Below are 11,544 nucleotides of genomic sequence, written 5' to 3' on the forward strand. Positions count from 1 at the left end.
AAAGGGGAGGGAGTCCTACTCCCGGTAGGAGTAGGACTCCTCCTGGCGCGCCTCCTCTTTGGCCGGCCACACCTCCCCCCCTTGCTCCTTTATATACGGGGGCAGGGGGCACCCCATAGACACGACAATTGATCGTTTGATCTTTTAGCCATGTGTGGTACCCCCCCCCTCCACCATAGTCCACCTCGATATTACTGTAGTGGTGCTTAGGCGAAGCCTTGCGTCGGTAGAACATCAACATCATCACCACGCTGTTGTGCTGACGAAACTCTCCCTCAACACTCGGCTGGATCGGAGTTTGAGGGACGTCATCGGGCTGAACATGTGCTGAACTCGAAGGTGCCGTACGTTCGGTAATTGATCGGTCGGATCGTGAAGACGTACGACTACATCAACCACGTTGTGCTAATGCTTCCGCTTTCGGTCTATGAGGGTACGTGGACAACACTCTCCCCTCTCGTTGCTATGCATCACCATGATCTTGCATGTGCGTAGGAATTTTTTTGAAATTACTACGTTCCCCAACAATGGCATCCGAGCCAGGTTTTATGCATAGATGTCATATGCACGAGTAGAACACAAGTGAGTTGTGGGCGATATAAGCAATACTGCTTACCAGCATGTCATACTTTGGTTCGGCGGTATTGTTGGATGAAGCGGCCCGGACCGACATTACGCGTACACTTACGCGAGACTGGTTCTACCGACGTGCTTTGCACACAGGTGGCTGGCGGGTGTCAGTTTCTCCAACTTTAGTTGAACCGAGTGTGGATACGCCCGGTCCTTGTGAAGGTTAAAACAACACCAACTTGACAAACTATCGTTGTGGTTTTGATGCGTAGGTAAGAACGGTTCTTGCTAAGCCCATAGCAGCCACGTAAAACATGCAATAACAAAGTAGAGGACATCTAACTTATTTTTGCAGGGCATGTTGTGATGTGATATGGTCAAGACATGGTGCTAGATTTTATTGTATGAGATGATCATGTTTTGTAACCGAGCTATCGGCAACTGGCGGGAGCCATATGGTTGTCGCTTTATTGTATGCAATGCAATCGCCATGTAATGCTTTACTTTATCACTAAGCGGTAGCGATAGTCGTAGAAGTATAAGATTGGCGAGACGACAACGATGCTATGATGGAGATCAAGGTGTCGTGCCGGTGACGATGGTGATCATGACGGTGCTTCGGAGATGGAGATCACAAGCACAAGATGATGATGGCCATATCATATCACTTATATTGATTGCATGTGATGTTTATCTTTTATGCATCTTATCTTGCTTTGATTGACGGTAGCATTATAAGATGATCTCTCACTAAATTTCAAGATAAAAAGTGTTCTCCCTAAGTATGCACCGTTGCCAAAGTTCATCGTGCCCAGACACCATGTGATGATCGGGTGTGATAAGCTCTACGTCCATCTACAATGGGTGCAAGCCAGTTTTGCACACACAGAATACTCAGGTCAAACTTGACGAGCTTAGCATATGCAGATATGGCCTCGGAACACTGAGACCGAAAGGTCGAGTGTGAATCATATAGTAGATATGATCAACATAGTGATGTTCACCATTGAAAACTACTCCATTTTCACGTGATGATCAGTTATGGTTTAGTTGATTTGGATCACGTGATCACTTAGAAGATTAGAGGGATTTCTTTCTAAGTGGGAGTTCTTAAGTAATATGATTAATTGAACTTAAATTTATCATGAACTTAGTACCTAAGAGTATCTTGCTTGTCTATGTTTGATCATAGATAGATGGCCCGTGCTGTTGTTCCATTGAATTTTAATGCGTTCCTTGAGAAAGCAAAGTTGAAAGATGATGGTAGCAATTACACGGACTGGGTCCGTAACTTGAGGATTATCCTCATTGCTGCATAGAAGAGTTACGTCCTGGAAGCACCACTGGGTGTACCACCTGCGCCAGCAACTGCAGATATTGTGAATGCCTGGCAGTCACGTGTTGATGACTACTCGATAGTTCAGTGTGCCATGCTTTATGGCTTAGAACCGGGACTTCAACGATGTTTTGAACGTCATGGAGCATATCAGATGTTCCAGGAGTTGAAGTTAATATTTCAAAAGAATGCCCGAATTGAGAGATATGATGTCTCCAATAAGTTCTATAGCTGCAAGATGGAGGAGAATAGTTCATTCAGTGAGCATATACTCAAGATGTCTGGGTACTGCAATCACTTGATTCAACTGGGAGTTAATCTTCTGGATGATAGCGTCATTGACAGAATTCTCCAATCACTTCCACCAAGCTACAAGAGCTTCGTGATGAACTATAATATGCAAGGGATGGATAAGACAATTCCCGAGCTCTTCGCAATGCTAAAGGTTGCGGAGGTAGAAATCAAGAAGGAGCATCAAGTGTTGATGGTCAGTAAGACCACCAGTTTCAAGAAGGGCAAAGGGAAGAAGAAGGGGAACTTCAAGAAGAACAGCAACCAAGTTGTTGCTCAGGAGAAGAAACCCAAGTCTGGACCTAAACCTAAAACTGAGTGTTTCTACTGCAAGCAGACTGTTCACTGGAAGAAGAACTGCCCCAAGTATTTGGCGGATAAGAAGGATGGCAAGGTGAACAAAGGTATATGTGATATACATGTTATTGATGTGTACCTTACTAGAGCTCGCAGTAGCACCTGGGTATTTGATACTGGTTCTGTTGCTAATATTTGCAACTCGAAACAGGAACTATGGATTAAGCAAACACTGGCAAAGGACGAGGTGACGATGCGCGTGGGAAATGGTTCCAAAGTCGATGTGATCGCGGTCGGCACGCTACCTCTACATCTACCTTCGGGATTAGTATTAGACCTAAATAATTGTTATTTGGTACCAGCGTTAAGCATGAACATTATATCTGGATCTTGTTTGATGCGAGACGGTTATTCATTTAAATTAGAGAATAATGGTTGTTCTATTTATATGAGTAATATCTTTTATGGTCATGCACCCTTGAAGAGTGGTCTATTTTTGATGAATCTCGATAGTAATGATACACATATTCATAATGTTGAAACCAAAAGATGCAGAGTTGATAATGATGGTGCAACTTATTTCTGGCACTGCTGTTTAGGTCATATCGGCGTAAAGCGCATGAAGAAACTCCATACTGATGGACTTTTGGAACCACTTGATTATGAATCACTTGGTACTTGCGAACCGTGCCTCATGGGCAAGATGACTAAAATGCCGTTCTCCGGAACTATGGAGAGAGCAACATATTTATTGGAAATCATACATACAGATGTATGTGGTCCGATGAATGTTGAGACTCGTGGCGGATATTGTTATTTTCTCACCTTCACAGATGATTTAAGAAGATATGGGTATATCTACTTAATGAACCATAAGTGTGAAACATTTGAAAAGTTCAAAGAATTTCAGAGTGAAGTTGAAAATCATCGTAACAAGAAAATAAAGTTTCTACGATCTGATCGTGGAGGAGAATATTTGAGTTACGAGTTTGGTCTACATTTGAAACAATGAGGAATAGTTTTGCAACTCACGCCACCCTGAACACCACAGTGTAATGGTGTGTCCGAACGTCGTAATCGAACTTTACTACATATGGTGCGATCTATGATGTCTCTTACAGATTTGCTGCTATCATTTTGGGGTTATGCTTTAGAGATGGCCGCATTCACATTAAATAGGGCACCATCAAAATCCGTTGAGACGGCGCCTTATGAATTGTGGTTTGGCAAGAAACCAAAGTTGTCGTTTCTGAAAGTTTGGGGCTGCGATTCTTATGTGAAAAAGCTTCAACCTGATAAGCTCGAACCCAAATCAGAGAAATGTGTCTTCATAGGATACCCAAAGGAGATTATTGGGTACACCTTCTATCACAGATCCGAAGGCAAGACATTCATTGCTAAGAATGGATCCTTTCTAGAGAAGGAGTTTCTCTCGAAAGAAGTGAGTGGGAGGAAAGTGGAACTTGATGAGGTAACTATACCTGCTCCTCTATTGGAAAGTAGTTCATCAAAGAAACCGGTTTCTGTGACACCTACACCAATTAGTGAGGAAGTTAATAATGATGATCATGGAACTTCAGATCAAGTTACTACTGAACCTCGTAGATCAACCAGAGTAAGATCCGCACCAGAGTGGTACGGTAATCCTGTTCTGGAAGTCATGCTACTAGATCATGATGAACCTACGAACTATGAAGAAGCGATGGTGAGCCCAGATTCTGCAAAATGGCTTGAGGCCATGAAATCTGAGATGGGATCCATGTATGAGAACAAAGTATGGACTATGGTTGACTTGCCCGATGATTGGCAAGCAATTGAGAATAAACGGATCTTCAAGAAGAAGACTGACGCTGACGGTAATGTTACTGTCTACAAAGCTCAACTTGTTGCGAAAGGTTTTCGACAAGTTCAAGGGATTGACTACGATGGGACTTTCTCACCCGTAGCGATGCTTAAGTCTGTCCGAATCATGTTAGCAATTGCCGCATTTTATGATTATGAAATTTGGCAAATGGATGTCAAAACTGCATTCCTGGATGGATTTCTGGAAGAAGAGTTGTATATGATGCAACCGGAAGGTTTTGTCAATCCAAAGGGAGCTAACAAAGTGTGCAAGCTCCAGCGATCCATTTATGGACTGGTGCAAGCCTCTCGGAGTTGGAATAAACGCTTTGATAGTGTGATCAAAGCACTTGGTTTTATACAGACTTTTGGAGAAGCCTGTATTTACAAGAAAGTGAGTGGGAGCTCTGTAGCATTTCTGATATTATATGTGGGTGACATATTGTTGATTGGAAATGATATAGAATTTCTAGATAGCATAAAGGGGTACTTGAATAAGAGTTTTTCAATGAAAGACCTCGGTGAAGCTGCTTACATATTCAGCATCAAGATCTATAGCGATAGATCAAGACGCTTAATTGGACTTTCACAAAGCACATACCTTGACAAAGTTTTGAAGAATTTCAAAATGGATCAAGCAAAGAAAGGGTTCTTGCCTGTGTTACAAGGTGTGAAGTTGAGTAAGACTTAATGCCCGACCACTGCAGAAGATAGAGAGAAAATGAAAGATGTTCCCTATGCTTCAGCCATAGGCTCTATCATGTATGCAATGCTGTGTACCAGACCTGATGTGTGCCTTGCTATAAGTCTAGCAGGGAGGTACCAAAGTAATCCAGGAGTGGATCACTGGACAACGGTCAAGAACATCCTGAAATACCTGAAAAGGACTAAGGATATGTTTCTCATTTATGGAGGTGACAAAGAGCTCATCGTAAATGGTTACGTTGATGCAAGCTTTGACACTAATCTGGACGATTCTAAATCGCAAACTGGATACGTGTTTACATTGAACGGTGGAGCTGTCAGTTGGTGCAGTTCTAAACAAAGCATTGTGGCGGGATCTACATGTGAAGCGGAGTACATAGCTGCTTCGGAAGCAGCAAATGAAGGAGTCTGGATGAAGTAGTTCATATCCAATCTAGGTGTTATACCTAGTGCATCGGGTCCAATGAAAATCTTTTGTGACAATACTGGTGCAATTGCCTTGGCGAAGGAATCCAGATTTCACAAGAGAACCAAGCACATCAAGAGACGCTTCAATTCCATCCGGGATCTAGTCCAGGTGGGAGACATAGAAATTTGCAAGATACATACGGATCTAAATGTTGCAGACCCATTGACTAAGCCTCTTCCACGAGCAAAACATGATCAGCACCAAGGCTATATGGGTGTTAGAATCATTACTGTGTAATCTAGATTATTGACTCTAGTGCAAGTGGGAGACTGGAGGAAATATTCCCTAGAGGCAATAATAAAGTTATTATTTATTTCCTTATATCATGATAAATGTTTATTATTCATGCTAGAATTGTATTAACTGGAAACATAATACATGTGTGAATACATAGACAAACAGATTGTCACTAGTATGCCTCTACTTGACAGCTCGTTGATCAAAGATGGTTATGTTTCCTAACCATAGACATGAGTTGTCATTTGATTAACGGGGTCGCATCATTAGGAGAATGATGTGATTGACATGACCCATTCCGTTAGCTTAGCACCCGATCATTTAGTATGTTGTTATTGCTTTCTTCATGACTTATACATGTTCCTATGACTATGAGATTATGCAACTCCCGTTTACCGGAGGAACACTTTTTGTGCTACCAAACGTCACAACGTAACTGGGTGATTATAAAGTTGCTCTACAGGTGTCTCCAAAGGTACTTGTTGGGCTGGCGTATTTCGAGATTAGGATTTGTCACCCCGATTGTCGGAGAGGTATCTCTGGGCCCTCTCGGTAATGCACATCACTTAAGCCTTGCAAGCATTGCAACTAATGAGTTAGCTACGGGATGATTTATTACAGAACGAGTAAAGAGACTTGCCGGTAACGAGATTGAACTAGGTATTGAGATACCGACGATCGAATCCCGGGCAAGTAACATACCGATGACAAAGGGAACAACGTATGTTGTTATGCGGTTGGACCGATAAAAGACCTTTGTAGAATATGTGGGAGCCAATATGAGCATCCAGGTTCCGCTATTGGTTAATGAACGGAGACGTGTCTCGGTCATGTCTACATAGTTCTCGAACCCGTAGGGTCCGCACGCTTAACGTTTGGACGACAGTTGTATTATGAGTTTATATGTTTTGATGTACCGAAGGTTGTTCGGAGTTCCGGATGTGATCACGGACATGACGAGGAGTCTCGAAATGGTCGAGACATGAAGATTGATATATTGGAAGCCAATGTTTGGATATTAGAAGTGTTCCGGGTGAAATCGGGATTTTACCGGAGTACCGGGAGGTTACCGGAACCCCCCGGGGACTTAATGGGCCTTAGTGGTCCTAGGTGGAAGAGAGGAGAGGCGGCTAGGGCTGGGCCGCGCACCCCTCCCCCCCCCAATCCGAATAGGAAAAGGAGAGGGGGCGGCGCCCCCCCCCTTTCTTCTTCTCCTCCACTCTTTCCCCCTCCCAAGTCCTAATCCAACTAGGAAAGGGGAGGGAGTCCTACTCCCGGTAGGAGTAGGACTCCTCCTGGCGCGCCTCCTCCCTGGCCGGACGCACCCCCCCTTGATCCTTTATATATGGGAGCAGGGGGGCACCCCATAGACACAACAATTGATCGTTTGATCTTTTAGCCGTGTGCGGTGCCCCCTCCATCATAGTCCACCTCGATATTACTGTAGTGGTCCTTAGGCGAAGCTCTCCGTCGGTAGAACATCAACATCGTCATCACGCCGTCATGCTGACGAAACTCTCCCTCAACACTCGGCTGGATCGGAGTTCGAGGGACGTCATCGGGCTGAACGTGTGCTGAACTCGGAGGTGCCGTACATCCGGTACTTGATCGGCCGGATCGTGAAGACGTACGACTACATCAACCGCGTTGTGCTAACGCTTCTGCTTTCGGTCTATGAGGGTACGTGGACAACACTCTCCCCTCTCGTTGCTATGCATCACCATGATCTTGCGTGTGCGTAGGATTTTTTTTGAAATTACTACGTTCCCCAACAAAGCCCACCTCCACAACCGTGCATGGGGACACGAGGAATGGCCACTGCTTCCTCCACCATGTTCGCATCGCCCTCACCTGGGTCAGGCAGCTTGGTGTACAGGTCAGAGCATTTCCTCTCTATGTTGATCAAACAATGTTTGTTGTAGGATTTAGGCGTTTGAGAAAATCATGGTTTCAATCTGATGCATGTAATTACATCATACCTTTTTTTACTCCATCTTGTTTGTGAATTTATGATGTTTTTTTATTGTGCTTTGATCATGTCCTCATTGTGCTTAACTGAATTTAATCTTTACTAAACTATGGGATTTTCTTCTAAGTAGCTAGTGATCGAGGGTCTAAATTGGCTAAAGATTGTGGCTTTGAGAGGTTGTATATATCTGCGATCTGGTAATGATTTATAGGTTTCGAGTTTAGTTGAGAGCAAATTGTCAATGCTTCAACTGAAGCTTGGTCCTTGTTAGACCGTTGTAGTACTTTTTTGGTTAATTCCAACCCATGGGTCCTTGTTAGACTATTGTACAATGTGAAGGTCCATGAACCTCTTCTTACTTGTTTTGTTATCACCTTTTTCCTGCCGTGTTTTGTGCTCATTAGAGAAACACCTGACCTGGTTCTTTGAATGTTGCAGGGATCGTTGCTAATGGGGAAAAGAACAACCTGCAAGTCATGGTTGTTGCAGGCCGAGGGAACTTGAAATGCTCAAGAGCCACATCGGCGAATGACCGTGTAGAACAAGTGCTACATGAAGGCCATGGACATGCTTGAGAAACCAGGCAGCACCGCGGTTGCTGAACTCGTAGAGCTTGACCGTCAGCAAATATCCAAGTGTATGAGGTGCTACCGCTGCCAATGAGATGCATCTTGAATAGTGCGTGGTGAGTCTTCCTTTCGCTTGCCTTCTCACTCTACTCCATCTTTGCTCGATGCATCCTGGATCCGGCATTTGTATTTCACTTTGCATTGTTGTATTACCTTTTTTGCTCAAAAGCTTTATAGGCTGCACATCTGTTTTTTTAATGGAAACTAAAACCAATGAGAAATTAGGTTTGCTTTCCATAATACTGCCTCCATTTGTAAATATAAGACGTTTGGGTAGTTTACTTTAACTACCCAAACATCTTATATTTAGGAATGGCAGTAGTATGTGATATCTATATAGGATAATCCAATTTTGTGGAGTGCTAATAGACCAGAGTCTGTTTGTTACAGGAGACTAGCAAGGATGTTGGTCTTTTTCCTGAAAAGGAGGATGAACCCCGGCCTAGTGAGGACACCAATGAGATGCATCTTGAACAGTGCTTGGTGGGTCTTCCTTTCACTCACCTCTTCTCACTCTCTGCTCCAGTGGGTGGGATGCATTCCACATCCATCTTTTGTATTTTTCCTATGCTCCACTATATGAACTTTTTATCAAAAGGTATAAGTATCCTGATTCCAAATAGGCTGCACACATGAGTCTTGTGTACTAGAAACACAAACCAATAGTTAGGAATTAGGTTTGCTTTCCATGATATGTCATATATTTATATAGGATGGTTCATGGGAGAGCTAATAGACTAGAGTCTGTTTTGTAACATGAGACTTATGATGATACCGATGAGATGGATCTTGAATGGTGCTTAGCGAGTCTTCCTTTTCCCCGCCTTTTCTCAATCCACTTGCCATGATTGCTCGGTGCATCCCAGATCCAATGTTTGTGTTTCCAATAGCACTACCGTATAAAAATTTGTACTTCTTTTTGTTGCCATCATTGCTCAATGCTAGTTCACTGATATAAGTTGGGCCTTATCTATTTTAACTTGAACTAGCTAACTGTTATAAATCTGCTCCTACATAGGAGAGGTTGGTATTGTTTGGGGTCTCTTTTCCTGATTTCCCACCAGCAGTGATACCCATGACATGGTCTGGCAATGGTCCATGTTTAGTTTTGATAGGCTCCTTATGCTAGGATGTTAACTTGTTAAACTGAACAAAAGGCTCACCTATTGGTGTAGTGCTGTTGTGCATTGATAGAAGAAGTTATATCCATCTCTTGGAATCAGTCATATGTATTTTTTGTGACGTGCTTTAGTGCAAGGAAAAATCCTCTAGTGTTTTCTGTCCAATGTTTTTCTATGAATCACGTGTATGTGTAGGGCAGAAATAAAAATGATAAGAACAAAAATACTAGACCATCTCCCCTCATTCTTAATATGTTCAATTCAGGCATATAGATTCTTATTATGGTGCCCCTGTTCTGTTTGTGATCAATTTGTTGATATTCTTAGGCGTAAATCTGCTCAAGTATGATGCCCCTGTTTTGATAGTGTTGATAGTATGATGCCCCTATTCTGTTTAAGATCAATTCTACGGTGTAGATTAACCTTGTGTAATGTTTAGTGTGCTCAAGCGCTCTCTCTACATGCTAATGACGATCACTCTGTATACACTCAATTTGATGTTAATCTTGGCCTGCTTGTATGAAGTGCAATTTATCTTTTAGGGTTATGTTACTGTTTTTCTAGAAAGTTGCATTTATTTGCAATCTGGCAATGGTTTATAGATCTCGTTTTAATTGTTAACAAATTGGCATTGTTTCAATAGAAGCTTGGTCTATCTACTTTTGGGAATTTTGGTTATTTCCAGCTCACGGGTTCTTGTTAGGCTATTTTACAACCTGAAGAGACTTTTGACTTATTTTCACTTATTTAGCTAGCACCCTTTTTTTGTCCATGAGAGACCTTATTCGGTTCTTTGAATATATCAGGGAGCATCTATAAAGAGGAAGAAAATCCTAGGAGTAATCATTTGGAGCAAATATGTGTACCCTTGGGATGGCTAGGACCTGCCATCCTTATGTCGGTTGCGCCCACGTGACGAGGCGAATTCACCATGTCGCGACGGTGATGTTCGGCATCGGCTACAAACTATGACGGGTAAGTCCTTCGTATTCCCCTCAACTGTGCTCAGCCTTCGAGCTATGTTCACTTTGTGTACTGGCCATGGAGCTGGTGTTTGTGGTAGTTTGGTTTGGTTGTGATGCCCTATTCATGCCAAGTGCTCCCAAAGGAATATATTGATTCATTAACTTGCTATCTTTGTTGTACTATAGATTATAACTGAAAATGTTGCACACACAATTCTTTTGGCCAGCATTTATTCTCGTCCTCTCATTTGCTGGTGTTCATCTACTTTCCTGGGTTTTATTTTAGTTGAGTCGTAACACGTTTAGTTGATGCATACATGTTGTCCAGAACAAGTTTTTGCAACCTCCAATTCCAAACCCTGATCAAATATGTTGTTCTTTGCCTGGCTACTTGTTTCTTTCTTTTGACTGCAATGGCCACTTTCTTTGAACCAAATCACATAATAAGAAAAATTAGAGGGAGTCGCTATTTCATAATAAGACAAATTAGAGGGTTGGTCTGTTGGCTTTTGATGATTTATTGGCCCTGGTTGATGTGATGTTGAGGATCTTGCTGTTAAATGGATTGCTCATGTATGATCTGTTTGTTGCTCTGATCGACTACTGTTGTTTGCTTGACCGTATACTACTGTTGCTTTAGTTCTATATTGATGTTGGTTCTTTAGAGTAACACATCTTTTGGAAATCTGGACTAGCTCATTGGCCACTAATTAGTTACTTGCTCTCTATCCAGGGTTGGGCCTGACTCGATGATGAGGACGGGGAATTTTGGTCTTGTGGAGGGCGACAAGGTGGATGGATGGAGCTTGTAGCACTGCTGGATGTTTTATATGCAACACAAGTGTGTGTTGTCTACTCCTCTCCTTTGTAGGACTTCTTTGCCGAAGAAAAGAGAAGAGATGACGTAGCTGTTAGGTGGTTGTTTTAGGAATTGTGTTGCAAGTGTTTGTTTTGAATTGGTAACTAACATTTGGAATATTTACTAAGTGTATTTATGAATTCCCAACATTGATCTGGAGTGAGTCCAAGGAAAAAAATGCATTTGTGCTTATTTTGGATTGGTTGAATGAATGTGTGCTTTTCTTGGTTGGCTGGCTCAGTTAATTAATTCTC

This window comes from Triticum dicoccoides, chromosome 4A (assembly GCF_002162155.2).
Source record: "Triticum dicoccoides isolate Atlit2015 ecotype Zavitan chromosome 4A, WEW_v2.0, whole genome shotgun sequence".
NCBI classification, from domain to species: domain Eukaryota; kingdom Viridiplantae; phylum Streptophyta; class Magnoliopsida; order Poales; family Poaceae; genus Triticum; species Triticum dicoccoides.